This window comes from Pongo pygmaeus, chromosome 6 (assembly GCF_028885625.2).
Source record: "Pongo pygmaeus isolate AG05252 chromosome 6, NHGRI_mPonPyg2-v2.0_pri, whole genome shotgun sequence".
Taxonomy (NCBI): Eukaryota; Metazoa; Chordata; class Mammalia; order Primates; family Hominidae; genus Pongo; species Pongo pygmaeus.
In genome coordinates, this window is record NC_072379.2 from 35,952,399 (window position 1) to 35,969,744 (window position 17,346).

The window sequence follows — 17,346 nt, forward strand, 5'->3', positions numbered from 1 at the left end:
CGGCAGCCAGGCAGAGTGGATGCAACCCTGCAGCCAGAGCTAACCCAAGCAGCCTCCCAGTGCTGTGACACAGACTGCAACCTTCACAGTCTTCCATGAGGCAGCAGCTCCAGACTGTCCTGACTTGACCACTCAGTGGGGTGGGGGAGGCAGGAAAAGAGAAACAAAACAATCCACCTAAGGCAAGTCTGCAAACCAGCATTCCAAAAGCACATGAAGCAGTCCCGTACTAAGAAATATGGTATAGCCAACAAAACCAAGAGATTACCAATTTAGCCTATATGCAACAAAAAAAAGTGTGACCAAGGCTTTGAAATATGTGTTCATAATGCTCAGACAGGTGCATGAAAGAATAATGTCTGTAAGACAAGGCAAGAAACTATGAAACACAACAAGACAAAATGAGGCAAGACCTGGGCACCCTGGGCAATGCCTGAAGGCAATGCAGTGTACTCCCAAGTGCAGGGGGGAAGATAACCATCCATCTACAATGTTATGCCAACACATCACTGACTAGGGAAGGCCAAATAAAGCTTTCTCAGGCAAAGATTGAGAAAAAATGTGTCACTGGCAGTCTTCACTAAAAGAATGATTATTATTTTATTTTTATTTTTTAAGAGACCAAGTTTTGCTCTCTCACCCAGGCCAGAGAGCAGCTTATAGCTCACTGCAGCCTTGAACTCCTAGACTCAAGTGATCCTTCAGCCTCAGCCTCCTGAGTATCTGGGACTACAGGTGTGCGCCACTACTCCCAGCTAGTTTTAAAAATTTTGTAGAGATGGGTCCTCGCTAGGCTTCCCAGGCTTGTCTCAAACTCCTCAAGCTATCCTCCCATGTCGACCACTGGAAGTGCTTGGTTTACATGTGTGAGCCGCGGTGCCTGGCCTAGAAGAATGATTAAAAGTACTTCTTAAGGAAGAAGGAATGTGGATACTAGGGAAACACGGCACATATGGGAAAATAATAGGTGATGAATAATCAATTGTGTATTTAAAAATATTAGGTGCATCTAAAGTATTGACTGTAATTAATAAAAGAATGTGCATATAATCTATAGTTCCCAACCTATAAGGGATTATATATGAAAAACAACAACAACAGTCAAACAACATCAAGTAGAAAACAGAAGAAAAACAAGATGTGAAGAGAAAAAAGATATTAAACAAAATGCAAAATAAGATAGTAGGAGTAATTCCAAGTCAATTCGTGATAGTGTTAACAAACTCAAGTTAATAGACACACATAGCTCCCTCTACCCAACAGAGACTTGATTCTTTTCTAAAACCTGTGTAACTTTTTGAAAAGTTGACTGTATATAGAAAGTTGCACTAAATTTTAAGCAATCTATTTCACGCAAGGCTTGTTCTTTGACCCAGTGTGAATAAATCAGACGTCAACATAAAAAGTTGAAAACAAATCACATAAACATGCATGAGGAAACTTTAAAACACACCGACTCTTATTTTACTTATGAGTTAGAGAGGAAATTGCAATGGAAATATCAATCATTTAGAACTGAATGAAGGTGAACATAGAACAGGTGGAAAGTCATACACTGCTGCAAAGGTGGTAAGGCTAACTTTCTAAGCTTCAAAAAAAGAAAAATTGAAATTACAGAAATGAAATAGAATAAGGAATGTAGAAGGAATTAATTATAAAAATTAAAGTCAGAAATTGTTGAAATAGAGTACCAATAGGAACAAAATCAAACACCAGTCTTTTGTAAAAACGACCATAACAGCAAACCTGTAGCACAGACACTCAGGAGGCCAAAAGGTGCCCAAGAAAATCATCTTAAGAGCACGTTAGCAAGTTTTAAAAACAGCATCAAGAAAATTGTGAACGAAAAAATAGAAATCGGGCGGAAATAGATGATTTATTTCAAAAATGTAAAAACAAAATAGACTCTTGAAGAAATATAAAATCGTAATAGAGAAACAGCTCTGGAAGAAATTGTAATCAATACTATACCTTCAAAAATACTCAAGTGGTTTGCAGATGAGTGATATTAAACTTTCAAGAAACAAACAATTTCTCTTTTTTTTTTGAGATGGAGTCTCACTCTGTCACCCAGGCTGGAGTGCAGTGGTGAGATCTCGGCTCACTGCAAGCTCTGCCACCTGGGTTCATGCCATTCTCCTGCCTCAGTCTCCCGAGTAGCTGGGACTACAGGTTCCCGCCACCACGCCCGGCTAATTTTTTTTTGTATTTTTTAGTAGAGACAGGGTTTCACTATGTTAGCTGGGATGGTCTCGATCTCCTGACCTCGTGATCTGCCCTCCTCGGCCTCCCAAAGTGTTGGGATTACAGGCGTGAGCCACCACGCCTGGCCCCAACAATTTCTCTTTTTATACACACAGTTTAAGAGTGTGTACACTCTTAAACACAGAGGACAACAGCTTACACAGAGGACAAGAGATCTCCGATTCATGCCATGTTTGTGTATCTTTGAAACAGTACAAGAAATCAAAATTACAATACCATTTTACATTTTAACATAAAACAAAAGGTCTAAGTAAAACACTAATGAACCAAATTCAGTACCTTATCTTAAGTGAAATGTAAATGAAACAAATGTTATGACCAAATTGGTTTTATTATAATAGTGCAGGGGTGGTTTACTATCATAAAACAGTGAACACACTGAATATGTCAGAATTAAAGGGGAAAAGATAATCATTTCACCTGGCAGAAAACTATTTAATACAACTCTTCACTCATTATAATACATAACAAATAATAACAAAATTTGTACTCAACTAGTACTGAAAAGAAACCTCCTTAACTTGTTAAAGTTCATTTGTTAAAAACCTACAGCATTGCATCATACATAATGGAAGACTGTTAGAGTCATGTTCATGAACATCTAGAATTAGACAGCGGTGCCTGCTGTCACTGGAGGTCTTAGACAGTGTAATAAAAGAAGCAAATGAAGAAACAAAAATGTAAACATTAGAAAGGAAGACTGAAATATGTGTCTTTTTGCAAATAATTATCCAAATAGAAAATTTACACAGATATGTTAGCACTTTTAAAATGAGCAAGAATTCTCTAAGCAGATATAATGTGAGATCAACAGGTAAAATGTAATAGTACTCCTGTATGCCAAGAAAAAACAATTAGGAAATGTAATATAAAAAGAAATCCCACTTATAATATTAACAAAAATTATAAGCTATCTAGGAGTATATTCAGGAAGATTACTAGGCATTATAGGATGTTTCAGAGCATAAAAACAACCTAAGTGGAGAGCTATACTATGATCATGGATCAGGAGACAGAATATAGTGCAGATGTCACATATTCTCAAGTTTATCTCTAAATTTAATGCAGTTGCAGCCAAATTCTTAATAGTTTTGTCACTTGTGACTTGAAAAATGTTTCCTAACTTTAATAAGAAAGAGTGAAACTCAAGAATTTGAAGACAAATTTGAAAAACAACAAGGCGTTTGGAGGATTGATTTGCACTATCAGATAGCAGTCCCTCTTATGTGGTATCACAACTAAGAAAGGATGTTATTAGTTCAAGGCCAGACAAATAGACCAAAGGACCAGAATAGATATCCCATAAAGAGACCCACACATTTATGGAAACTAATACAGCACAGTGAAATCGCGGCAGAACAGAGATTACAGGAACCATGACTGTTCACGTGGGGTGGCAAGAAATGGAAACCTGCTGTGTATTCTACACAATAATTGGTTTCAGGCCAATTAAATAATTAAAAGTGAAAGAACAAAATGCCTTTTATTTATTTGAATGACAAGAATTAATGAATAGTGAGAATCTTTATTCTCTTAGGCTAAGAAAGACTTTTGTGAATAAGACTTAGCACAACCATAAAGGGAAAATGGTAAATTTGACTGTATTACCATTACAAATTTCTGTGTAGATGTTACAGATGATATTTAACATGCTGAAAGGCACACTTCAGCCTGGGAGAATAATTTGTAACTTGCATGTACATACAAAAATGCATGTAACATGCAGAGTATTAGTATCCTGTTTATGTAAAAAAAAAATCCTATAAATAAAATAAGATAAACAATTACACAGAAAAACTGGCAAAGAACATGAGCAGGCAGTTTACAAAAAAGGAAAGTATGATGTGTTTGTGTCTGATTCTGGACACTCATTTCACAAGAAAAATATGGAAACCAACTGAGCTGGAAATCAAGGAAGCCTGTGCTCTGAGGGCTGTTAGATGGAACAGAAAGGCACAGATCCTTCTTTTAAGTGGGTCCAAGTGCAGAGTGTTCATCCTCCCTCTTGGCGTGTTCACAGCCCTGTGAGTCTGCAGAATGGACCTGGGGCTTGCAGCTCCCTGGCACTGGGTACAAAGGCTCCTTCCCTCCCTGGGGTGGGGTGGGGGTGGTTCAGCCCACAGCACAGCCTACAGGAGTCAGTGCCTTCCCTTTCCCATCTCTGTGCCTGACACCAAGTTCAACTTTGGGGATTCTTTTTAACGAGATGCTTTGGGACCTATGACCAAATCTAACTAACATACAGTGCGGTTCTTTCCTGCTTCCTTAATTTTCGAGGCATAATCAGATGCTGCCATCATAGGCTGTAGCTTTACATGGTATGTTTGATCCAGAGTGGCCTGGATCCTTGCATGGAACCTGATGTTTAGAATAAAAGATTAGCTGTGACTTTCCTTGACCTGTTACTGCTATCTGGCAAAGAGGATTTATTGCTCCTGTTTTATTACCTTGTTCCTAACTAATGTAAGCAGCTTATTTTTGTGTGACAGTTGCTAAAAATGCTTCCCACATTTCTTAGCAGCACACAGCAGGGAGGGATGCACTTTTCTTTGAAAGGGGGTGGTTTTGCAATAGGTGGAATTACTTTTGATGATTTTGAAAAAACCTTTCTTTATTAAAAATATATAAAACAAAATTAACCATTTTAGTCGTTTGTATAAGTGTACATTAAGTGGCATTGATCATATGAACAGTGTTGCGCAACCATCACCATTTATTTGTTTCCAAAACTCTTTTATCACCCCAAACAGAAACTCTGTACCCATTAAGCAATAATTCTCCCCGGTCCCTGGTAACCTCTAATCTACTTCCTGTCACTTGATTTGCCTGTTCTTAGTACCTCATGTAAATGGGACCATACACTATTTGTCCTTTTGTAACTGGCTTCTTTAGCTCAGCATGTCTTCAGGGTTCATCCATGTTGTAGCATGTGCCAGAATTTCCTTCCTTTTGAAGGCCAAATAATATTCCATTGTGTGGATGGACCACATTTTATTTTTCCATCATCTGTTGAGGGAGGAACACTTGGGTTGCCTCCACCTTGTGGCTATTGGGAATAGTGCTGCTGTGAACATTGACATACAAGGGTCTGAGTTCCTGCTTTCAAATCCTTGGGGTATGTATCTAGAAGTGGAATTGCTGGATTGTAGGGTAATGCTACGTTTAGTTTTTTCCTCAACAATATTTTTGAGATGTGAAGTTTTATTTTTAGAAGTTTGGCCTCTCAGTTTTAGGCAAATTTTGTCTGATTGTTGTTAATGCTCATGACCCAAGCAGAGATTCCTGGCCATGCCTCTCACCAGGAACACAATTGAGTAAAGATGCCCAAAGGGTTGAAAAAGAGATGTTGAAGTCTGTGTACAAAAGTAGATAGAGCTGACTCTGTAGAGAGCTCCCAAAGGCTCATGAGCTTAGTGGGCCCTGTGGTGCAGTGGTAACAGCCTGAGAGGCTGCCAGTGAACGCTGGTTTCATTTGAAACTCTGCTCTCTTGTGTACTGAGCCTCAGTTTCCTTGTCTATAACATGGGACAACAGTGCCTTCTTTGTGAAGTTGTTGTGAGAACTGGAAAGAGGCGTCTGTAAAGCATAGGATATCATGTCTGCCATGGTGTGCCCTCTTTAAGAAGTAACTCTTGCTGGAGAGTGCGAAGAAGTGGGTCTAATTCTGGAAGGCGGTTTGCTACTGTCTAATAAAAGCCTTGCAAAGGTCATACATTTAAACCCATTAATTCCAGGAATTTATTTCAATGACATGTGCATGCGTGTGCATGTATATCCACTTCAATTCAATCGATAGCATATTCCCCTAGAATAAAGGAAATAGGGAAAGACAAGACTGATCAGATAAACATTACATACACTGATGATTCTGTCTTAAAATATGTTAAATATCTAGTAATTTGAGAAGATGCTCAGATTTACTGAGTGAAAAAAACAGGGAAACAGGTTACAGTACTGTATGGTCCCAATTTTGTAGAAAGAGAAAATAAGAGCACAATATATGTTTTATATAATGATGTTTAATTTGGGTGGTGGGATTATGGGTGATTTTTATTCACCTTATAATATTGTGTATTTAAAAATTTTGAACAAACGTAACAATTTTTCATAATGAAAATAAAAGTATAATTACTATTCTTTTTCATTTTATTTAAAAATACAATGACAGAACTTTGAATGTTTATTATCTAAACCTATAGCAGACAGGAAAGAACAAAAGACCCTGGAAATTCCTGTAAGTTCACCTCAGTAAGAGTTGGTTTTGGCAGCGGTATAGTATTGGAAGAGAGAGGCCAGCAAAAGGAGCCATTAGAACTCACGGAGTCCAGCAGGGTAAGTCCATTTACCTAGGAGCAAATAGCATTGCACCTCATTAGCCCAGTGGACATCAATCATGCCCAGAGAGAGGACTGAAGTCACTAAAGGTCGCGTTATATTCTTTGCCCCCTGCTTAAGAAAGAAAGCAGCCAAGAGGATGATGTACGATATGTACAAGAGGGAAAATGAAAATAGGTCCTCTTGCTGGAAGGTGTGTCACTCTCACTCCCTAGAAAACTTACTGATCCAGGATAATGCCTTCCTCAAAGGTTTTGCAGTTGTCAAGAGATAGGGTGTTTTGTTATCAGTAATGTGTGGTTTTGATGTTGATACATCATCCTGGAGCAATTTGTGGCACCACTAGTTGGAAAATGAATAGATGATGAGTTTGAAATTTGAGGAAGTTGACTTATTTCACTCTGAGTATTTTTCTTGATTTATTTCCCAAGAATATTTTCAGACCTTTGAGGACGAGGCGGTGTGTAGGCAGTGGGGAGAAGTCATGGTCTGAGCAGGTGGTGGGGGACATATCCAGTGGGTTGCACCCTGGGAGGATGCAGAGGTGTGTCCCAGGCACAGGGAGGGAGAGAGCCTAAAGCTCTCAGGATCTGGGGGGCTTCCCAATAGCAGAGAGGTTAGGAGCTGAGAGAGGGAAGGAAGACATGCATTGTCAAGTTTTTAGAGATTGACAGTCTACCTGCTATCATGGCATTCCTCTTGGGGTGAGAAATGTGTTTTTGTTATTGGCTTATTTGCAGTTTCTCAATGTGCCTATAATGTGGTTATTCTTACAATGGAAAAAAAGTTATATAAATTAAAAATTTGAAATGAATGATTGTGCCATTACAGTGTACTCACCAAACTGCAGAATTTTCCTACTAACAGGTGCTCTGAGACCCCTGAGTTCAGTGCTCGGGGTAGTCTGAGGTCTCATCCCTAGGAAGACAGGCTTCGGTAATCAGTGCCAGCCTGTGGGTAGGTGAGGGATGAGTGGCTGCATACACCACAGATTCTTTGTGCTGTGAGATCTCACCTAGCCTGGTTTGGGTGGAGACAGGATCTGAGAATTTAAGTTATTGGCCAGAGTCATTCAAGGTCATTCACTCTATTGAGAGGTCCACTCTATGAGAATTTGGCAGAGAGCCCAAAACTCATTTTTAGCATGTCCTTAGTCCCCTCAAATACCCCGTCACAAATTGACCCTAGCCCCCTACTCTTGCATTGTTATCAGTTAGTGGCGTCGTGATGGATTGCAGAGTTTCTGTTTTTGGTGGTGTTTGTTTTCGAGGCAGAGTCTCACTCTGTTGCCCAGGCTAGAGTGCAGTGGCACTATCTTGGATCACTGCAACCTCCACCTCCCAGGTTCAAGCAATTCTTGTGCCTCAGCCTCCCAAGTAGCTGAGATTACAGACATGTGCCGTGACACCTGGCTAATTTTTGTATTTTTGGTAGAAACGGGGTTTCACCATGTTGGCCAGGCTGGTCTTGAATTCCTTACTTCGGGTGATCTGTCCGTGCTGGGATTACAGGCGTGAGCCAGGATTGCAGAGTTTCTGACCACAGACGAAGTGGTCCTACCCACCCACTTCCCTCTATTCTCCGTAACAGAAGCCTTGCAGAGTCTCTGCCCAGCTTTTTTTGTCTTCTGCTTGGCCAGAGACACTTTGTTGCTCCGGCTGGCTTCTCTTCTTTGCTGACTGCAACTGCTTGGGTCTCCCTTTCTCCTTGCTGGTGTAGCTGCTTTAGCCTTGTGGGCAGGGCAGGCTATGGTCCTGCCTGAAAGTGGAGACTGTGCTCTTCCAGCCTCTGTGCCTTCTGTGTCTGTCTCCTCTGCTCCATGTGTACCTCGGGCGCTCCAATCCCATGCCTGCAAAGCACACACATTCATCATGCCTTTGTTCCGTCTGGAGAACAGGGCTGTGTGTGTGATTGTCATAGTGAAGCCTCCTGAGCTGGAATCAAAACATTTTCCTTGATTGCTGGAGTCATAACCCAGGAATTGTATGTAGTTCATTCTCTCAGATGGAGACATCCTACACAAACACTTGACTCCTGACTTGAGGAATGTCTTTCAGGCTCTGGAGTTCAGAGGTCCTCTCCAACCCATTACAGCTGTTTTCTGACTTTAGTTTCTTTAGCTTCTTCTCTTGGTTTTCTTTAAGCCAGAAATACTGGTTATAGGCATGCAGCTTTAATTTGTAGCAATGTGTTTGGTGCAGTGCTTTCCTTTGTCGTAACAGGGGAAGTGTAGAAGAAAGATTGGAGGATGGAGTATTTCAGAAGCACCAATTTCTTAGTGGAGAGACTGTCAAGAGGAAAAGACCAAAATTAGAAAAGAATGCCAGTTATTAGAGAAGGTAAAATAGATCAAGAAAAAATTTTGTTTTTTTCCTCCAAGAAGCCATTCTGAGCAACATTAGGTGCCGAGGGACACAGCCTGGGTTTGGGCTGGCTGTTTTTCTGTCTTTTGGTCTCTTCCAGCAATGCTCTTTGACTAGGGGTAAGTTAGGAATCACTTTGCACTTTAGATTCTTCGTTTGCATGTACCCATCATGCATAATTATTGGCAAAAATAATGATGCTGATGACGACTTTGAGGCCTGTGCTGGAACCTCCCTGCATGTCTTATCTTCCTCATCAGAGCTACAGATGGGAAAACTGAGGCTGAGAGGTTTGATAACTTGCCCAGAAGTCACAGACAGGTGTTAACTCAGTGGTGGAATCAAAGCCAAAGTCCATCTCAGGTTTTAATTTAGAGGAGCCACCCTGCACACACCTATATGTATAAGCTGCCTGTTGCGAGCATTATTTTATATATTGTATTTTTCCCTTTCTCCCTAGATCATACATTTCTTGAGGGCAGTACACATGTCTTACTTACTGTGACGTATATACTGCCTGGTATATACCACAAGGTTCTACTGTACTGCCTGGTCTGAAGTCATACTTTATAGATATTTAATGAATTCCTGAACTCACATGCCATTAATAGACTTGTGGGCTCCAGAAAGGTCCTGAGCCCCTGCCTCTCCCCTTCTTGTGGGAAGTCCTGGTAACTCTAGGCAAGCAAAGGTAGAATCCAGTCCCCAATGCCCTGTCTTCCTGCTGTGCCTTGCCATTCATGAGACATCGTTAGCAGTTTGGATGAGGGCATGATTGATGAGAGAACAGGAACTCAAGCAGGAAGACAGCATATTGTGTCATGATTCCTCTAATGTTCTCTTATCTAGCTGATCTTTTACTATGTTATCCACAAAAAATCTTCAAGATTTTATTCATTATATATGTGTGTGTGTGTGTGTGTGTGTGTGTACACAGTTGTCCCTTGATATCTGCAGGAACCTCCTGCGAATGCCAAAATCCAAGGATGCTCAAGGCCCTGATGTAAAATGGCATAGTATTTGTGTATAACCTACACATTTTCTCCCCTATACTTTAAATCATCTCTAGATTACTTATAATACTTAATGCAATGTAAATGCTGTGGAAATAGTTGTTACACTGAATTATTTGGAGAATAATGACAAGACAAAAGTCTGTACATGTGCAAGTACACTGTTTTTCTTAATATTTTCAATCTTCAATTGGTTAAATATGTGGATATGGGGGGCTAACTGTATCTGTGCAAAAGTAACTTTTGTGTTAGTATCATTTTCTCATGGTGAAGCTGTGCTATTTTCAGTGGTAACTTTCTTTTTCTGAAACGCTCAACACAGTCCTGAAAAGTAGTGAATGTTGGTCTCCGGTTGCACACTGATGCCAAAGTTGATGATAATTGTGATTTCTGTGACTGCCCCCACCCCAGACACTAAATACCTTCTATTTGGGTTGAGATGCAGAAAAGCTAGGAGAAAAATCATCTATAATCCTTTTCCCACAAAATAACTAATGCCCATATTTTATTTCAGCCTTATGGAAATGGAGTCATGCCACAGCAAATAATAGCATTTTTACATGTCATTAATGATTGTTCTGCAACCTACAGTTAAATTATGATAGTATAGTTTATTAGATATGCCATGATTTCTTACCTTCATCTCTGTTTCTTACATGTTTAAGTGACTTCTCCAGCTATAGTAGTAGGTTCCTAACCTATTAAGAACTTATGCTTCGTATTTTAACCCATTGAATCTACCTGTCATATGAGGTAGGCACTATTATTATCTCCATATTTATAGGGAAACTGAGGAAACTGAAGCCAGAAGTAGAGGACTTGCCCAGATCACAGCCCTTGAGAGTGGCAGAGCTGGGATTTGAACCCAGGCTGATGGCCTCTAAGCATTTCGTCCCTCTACTATTCTGCTTCTAGATTAGCCCTCCTTCCTTATCCAAGTCCACCAGTATTTTCTTTCTTTTTGATTCCTCAGATCGTTCGGTGGCTCAAACCAAGATTTCAGCTGTAGGGATTGAGTTTTCCTTGGCCTTGAAAGCAGTAGATTGAATCCCTACAGTTGCCCCCCCTGCCTGGGACAGTGGTTTCCCTTTAATTGTGCTTATTCCTTCCTTTCCACTTTGAAGATCATTTGTCTTAATAAGGAAGATAGGAACAAAAAAGGCATTGAGGAGCCTGTGTTCTCTTTGTTTTGCCCCAGTGTGTTAGGCAAGCAGCAGACCTCTCCCTCCTGGTCCTTATTTGGAGCAGAACTGAAAAAGCCATTGTCATCCTTTGTAATTTTTCAAATCTCAGCTATTCTGGGCCTTCGCCTTCCCCATGCTCTGACAGTTCACGCCACTCTTTTGTCTGGTCCCCTTTGGTAGATAATTGGACTCCATTAATGTTTCATGTTTCCTTTAGCTGTCAGGATGCTTGCAGCTCAATAGAGGGCTTTATCCCAGCAACTCTTTCTGTTCCCCTGGTGTGTTTGCTTTTCATCCTCTTGCTCCGCAGTTTCCCTGTGTCTTTCATTCATTCGTTCATTCGTTCATTCATTTGTGAAACAAGTATCGGTTGCTCGTGTAGGCGATAGGAGGCCTGGGGCCCAGGCCCAGGGGACGCAGTGGTGAGCAGCGAGTCATTTCTGATTTAATGATCCACAACATATGGACCGTTTTCGTCCACGGAAGTGCAAATCCTTTTTCGAAGTAGCAGAGTACAACTTAGAAAGAAATAATTCTTTCATTTCATCAAGATCAGTGATGAAAGAATACTTTTAAATTTCCCCTAGGTAGAAATGAGAATATTCTTTCTCCTAAAATCCAATGTCTGTATTATATTTTTCCACTATATTGTACTTTGCCTAAATTTACCTTTTTTTCTTTTTCTTTTTTTTCTGTTTTTTTGTTTGTTTGAGACAGTTTCGCTCTTGTTGCCCAGGCTGGAGTGCAGTGGCACGATCTTGACTCATCACAACCTCCGCCTCCCGGGTTCAAGCGATTCTCCTGTCTCAGCCTCCCGAGCAGCTGGGACTACAAGCATGCACCACCACACCCGGCTAATTTTGTACTTTTAGTAGAGATGGGGTATCTCCATGTTGGTCAGGCTGGTCTCAGACTCCTGACCTCAGGTGATCTGCCCGTCTTGGCCTCCCAAAGTGCTGGGATTACAGGCGTGAGCCACCGCACCCAGCCTTTTTTTTTTCCTTTTTAACCACAATTAACCAGTACTAATCAGCCAGACTCTAGTCATTCCAAATAAGTAGAATGCTTCCTTATTTTGGCATGAGTTATCTTTCTTATACAATTTTAAATTCTATCCCCAAAGGAAGATGTCAAACTAGAGAATTTCAGTTAGATTACAAGGAAAAAAATAAAAATAAAAACCCTCTGTCATTTGCTACAGAATGTACTAGTATTGCCTTCAGAAGCAATTTAGCAAGGTTTCCAATATCACTTTTGTTAACATGGCTAATATTATACTCCCCACTATGAATTAATCCCATCTCTAAGGAGGTCCTCAAAAATGTTAGTTTCTTACCCATGGGTAGACACTGTGTGCACATTTGCAGTCAGTCCTTACAGTGACCCTCTGAGGAGCAGACATTTCAGTGGTGTTCAATGCTCTGTGTTCAAGGGTGCCCCGAGACTCAGCAAGTGTTGGAACTAGGAACCTGCCTTGTGGTCTCCCCATCCCCATCTATTTCCCTTACAACCTGCATGGACTGGCCACTAAACCCCTTCAACTTTGGATTCAGCCTGACCAAGAAAGTCTTTCACGATAGTCCTGAGTTGTTCAAAGGGTGAGGGGGCAATGACAAGAGGAAGTTAGTGCCCAGCCATTAACCTTCCCATCTTTGTGGATATATTTTTAAATGCACTGAAAAATAATTGCAGCGGGCTTCTAATCTACTTGCGTACCAAATGGCTGAAAGTACCTTTGCATAACTAGTGCTTCCTCTTGGGGACTCAGCACCCTGAATGGGGATTCCCTGCAGCACCCCAGCTACTGATGGGGGGATCAGCTAGATTTCTGCATCATGGCAAAATGGTTTCCCCACCTTGGAGCAGACGGGGCACTCCCAGTGACTCTAGACTCTAGACTGAGTGACTCTAGACTCTAGACCCAGTGACTCTAGACTGAGGCTAATCCACTGTGGGTATTTGAAGCAGGGAGTGGTTTTGGAGAGAGATGAAGGCAAGTTGTCTGGTTGGACTCTTCCTGGCCTCCACCCTCCAGCAGGAGCAGGCTCTGTGCATGGCCAGCTCTCCTTGGTTGGGAGTACTTCCTGTCACAGACTCACAGTATGCCCCTGATAACCTCCACCCCTGCTTCTGGTGCACTCTGCAGTGACCTGGAATCCATCTTTCCCTGTTCACGTGCTTGCCGACAGTTCGGTTTCTCCCAGGTCTCACTCAACATCTGCTCCACCTCTGCCCCCCCTCACCCACCCGACCCCCACCCCTACCCTTGTCACTCACTGCCTGCCTCTGCACCTTCTGACCATTCTGTGTGGTTGTCAGATTTTTTTTTTTTTTAAACAGTCTGGGAACACCATTGTCTTCTCTGAGAGTGGGATTCAGTGGCCCAGGAGTGAGTCCTCACTCTACCCTTTGGCGTCTTCTCACGTCCTTCCTATACACACGTCACCTGGGCCAGCTGCATAGACAGCTTGCTTTTCTGGAACCGCTGTTTATTTTTGCCCTCCCCGGCCTTTGTCTATGGGCAGCCCCTAGCCAGGAATGATTTAACCTCTTTTGTGTGTTTAAGTTTCTCTCATTCTTTGGTCCTGACAAAGATGACACTACCTTCTCCCTGGATGCTTCTTTTTCTCCCTCTGCCCATTAAAAGCAGCTGCTTCCTCTTTGGTATCCCCTGTGGCTTTTTACTTCTCCCCCAGACCTGTCATACTTCACTTTATTAAATTATCAAATACATGTCTGTCTTTGCAGTTATGTTCCTTAAGCCCAGGGATCATGTTATTTTTTGTTTTTTAAATCTGGGAAAACTGAAAGATGTTGGATTTGTAGTTAAACCAGAGGAGGAATCAAGTTTTACTCCTGGCTATGTGGTGCTGAGTGTGTGTTTTAGCCTTGCTGACCTTGGTTTTCTCATTTGTGAAATGTGGCTGATAGCATTTAGCTCATGGTTTGGCATAAGGCTACTTAGATGCCATATGTGAACATTTGGCATAGTGCTAGATTCTTGTACTGTTCCTCCCTCCCCTCCATGGTTTCTCAATCTGAACCACTCTTTTTCACCAGCATACGCTGCATCGAGCAGAACAGACGAGGAATACTTGTGAAATACAATACTGAATTTGGCTTTGTTGAGTGCTAAGTGTCTATGCTCCTTGGAGATGTGAGCAGTAAGTACACGATGTGTCAGACACACTCTTATTTTCACCTTCCATTTGGAAATAGAAATCTTCCCAGGGCAGCGCCCAGCATCCCACCAAGCACCAACTTCTCATATTCCATTGTGGTCTCTGCTGGCAAGACAAGATACTGAGGGGGAGATTGACCTTATATCATGGGCAGCTGCTGTGCCTTAGAAGGACAGCAGATTTGTTGTTTTGTAGACACCATGCGGAAGTAGAGAAGAAGGTAGTGACATGCAAAATGGTGTCTTCCCTACGGCAGTATCCGCAGATGCATGGAGCTGCATCCAGGGTTGAGTGGAGACATGAAAGGCTTGGGCTTGTGTGGGAAGCGTGCATGCAAGAGGCAGCGGGGGTTTCTCAGAGCAGAAAAGCCCAGGGCAGGCGTTGCATTTGCTGTACTTCCTGGACGGAAACACTATTGGGATGGGCAAGGCAGGATTCAAGGCAGAGGTGTGAAGGCTCGCCATAGAGGAGGGCTTGTTGAGTGTCATTCCTGGAGCCTACGGAGGAGCAGGGAGGCCTGGCATGGTCAGGTAGACTTGGTAAGGCCTGACTGCTGGGGAATGTATCCTGCCAATAGATTCCTGGGCCTGGAACAGCTCTTCTTTGGACACGTGCCATCCATTTTTGGAAGAAGATAATCTGGCATTTATGTACCTGGTGGGTTACCCTCTGGGCCTTTTTCCAAGAAACTAAAAGATTGGAGATACAGCAGCCTCCAGAGAGTTTGGGAACCCTGCCTGGCTGTCTGGCTTTCGGGAAAATTCTACCGCTTGATTGACGGAAACTGATGAATCTATTTCCCACCTACTCAACAAACATGTACTGAGCACCTGCTGTGTGCCAGACTCAGGGTAAGGTCATGAGGCAAGGGCAGCTCCAGCCTTCTAGAAACTCAGGTTCACTGACAAAGGAACGTATCTAAATAAAAAAATAAAACTTATATTTAGTGAGGAAAAAACTAAAGAAAATTATTAAAATGTAAGGAGGCAGTATGTGCAACTTTGGAGTTAGGCAGACTCTCCACTCTGTGTCTTGGTAGCCAAGTTATTGGGTGCCTCAGTTTCTTCCCCTGAAATACATAAAAATGCCTGCTTGGCTGGTTTGGTAGGAAGATTAGAAATAGCTTGAACTATGAGAATTGCCTGGCATAGGATCTGGTACCTTGCAGGTGCCCAAAAAATGGTGGCTTTTGTTTGTCATACTCATTAATAATGTAATGTTCTATAGAGAGAAACAATAAAAATCATAACATGAGTCTTTTCCCCTCTCATGACTCCCCACTGTGAAATCTCTCTCCCTGTGCCTGTTCCACACTTTGTTCATCAAAACCTGGAGCATCCTCTCTCCCTGGAGCACTGTTCAGAAGGCACCTCAAAAATAATATCTTAAAAATAGTAAGCATTCATTTTGGAACTGTCTTAGTCTGTTTGAGTTGCTATAAGAAAATGCCATCAACTGGGTGGCTTACAAACAACATAAATTTATTTCTCCCAGCTCTGGAGGCTGGGGAGTCCAAGATCAAGGTGCTCCCAGATCTGGCAGCTGGTGATGACTCTCCCTCTGCATCACAGATGGCGTCTTCTTGCTGTGTCCTCACATGGTGGAATGGGGAAGGGTCTGTCCAGGGCTTTATAAGGGCACGAATTCCATCATTTGGGTTCTACCCCCATGACCCAATCACCTCCCAAAGGCCCCACCTTCTAATACCTTCACTGTAGAGGTTAGGATTTCAACACATGAATTTTGGGAGAACACAAATATTCAGACCCTAACAGGAACTCTGTTCATTTTCTGAGCCCACCCCCGGAGACTGGGAATCAGAATGCCAGGTGCATCTCAGGAACTGGGTTTCCCACCCCAGAAGTTCCTAGGTGGCCCCAAGCATCTGGCGGTTTGAGGGTTACAGCTCTAGATCATCTGCCCCTTCAGGCCCATCTGGAGTGTCCTCTTTTTCTGGTTAAATTGCATTTCCATCCACATTCTGGAAAACCAGCTCCTCTCTCCTGGGCATTTCAGTTTTTGGAGAACTGCCATTTCTTGGAATCGCCTGGTACTGTTCTCCTAGAATGACTTTTCTCATCCTGATGCCTTAGAATTCAGGCTCTTTTCAGAGCTGAATGCCCTCTACTTGACTGTCTTGCCTGTAAACAGAGATCTCATTTTAAAACTCTTCTCTCTGCCAAGCAGTGTGCATAACCATCCTAGGAGAATTTCTGGCCTCTGGGATACTTTTATAAACTGGGAGCGTCATGAACTCTGCCAGGAAACTCTTCGTCTGAGGACGCACACTGTACTCGACTCTGCACTTCCCTTGACTTCCCACTCATCCTTCACCTCTCTTGCAGAACGCTGGGGCTTGGGATCCCTCCTTTGGGCTCCAGTACCCCTTGCCCTTGGGTGCCCACTCTTTCCTACGGGATATGTCCACCCCCTCCTCTCTCCTTTAGTTGCCACTTAACTGAAGCAGGTTTTAGCTTCTTTGTGGAGGGAATTATTTTTCCAGAAGTAGTAAAAACAGTTTCCTGTCCTTTCTTGCTATGTTATATTTAGCCTTGTAAATCCTTTTCCAAAGGTCGTTGCTTAAGACGTCACTGCATCGAGGTGGCAGGGATTTGTGTCTGTTTTGTTAACATCTGTATTTCCAATACCTGAAGTGATGTAGTTAGTGTTCAGCAAATATTTGTTGAATGAAGAAAAATATCGGGTAAATGAATGGATTTTAAATTTATGGAGTTAAATCCACAGAATCATAGAGTGTTAACATTGGATGTGATGGTAAAGATTCCCCGGTGTCTAATTTACCTTTAAAAAATGGACTTTCTGAGAGCACAGTGGTAGTGAGTGACAGAAATTTGGACCATAACCTGGATTTTCCCTCTTCAATTCCAGTGTTCTCCGGCTAATATTTTTAGGGTTCATGGAAAATGAGAACCTTCCAGAATGACAAGTTATTTATATAGTGTCTTGTACTTCTGCTTCTCTGTGACTGGTGATGTAAGAGAAG

At 42.1% G+C, this 17,346-nt stretch overlaps 1 protein-coding gene across 14 annotated transcripts in view; it reads left to right on the forward strand.

Annotated features, from left to right (window-relative positions):
* GRB10 (growth factor receptor bound protein 10) overlaps positions 1-17,346 on the forward strand; it is a 203,482-nt gene that overhangs the window by 91,216 nt on the left and 94,920 nt on the right. For 2 of the 14 annotated variants that reach the window (XM_063667313.1, XM_063667311.1), the window contains one exon: positions 6,465-6,597. The exons of 11 other annotated variants lie outside the window; for them this stretch is intronic. The gene's annotated coding sequence lies outside the window, so the exon portion shown is untranslated. The remainder of the gene's footprint in view (positions 1-6,464; positions 6,598-17,346) is intronic. One more of the 14 variants, XM_063667312.1, reaches the window with a different exon arrangement.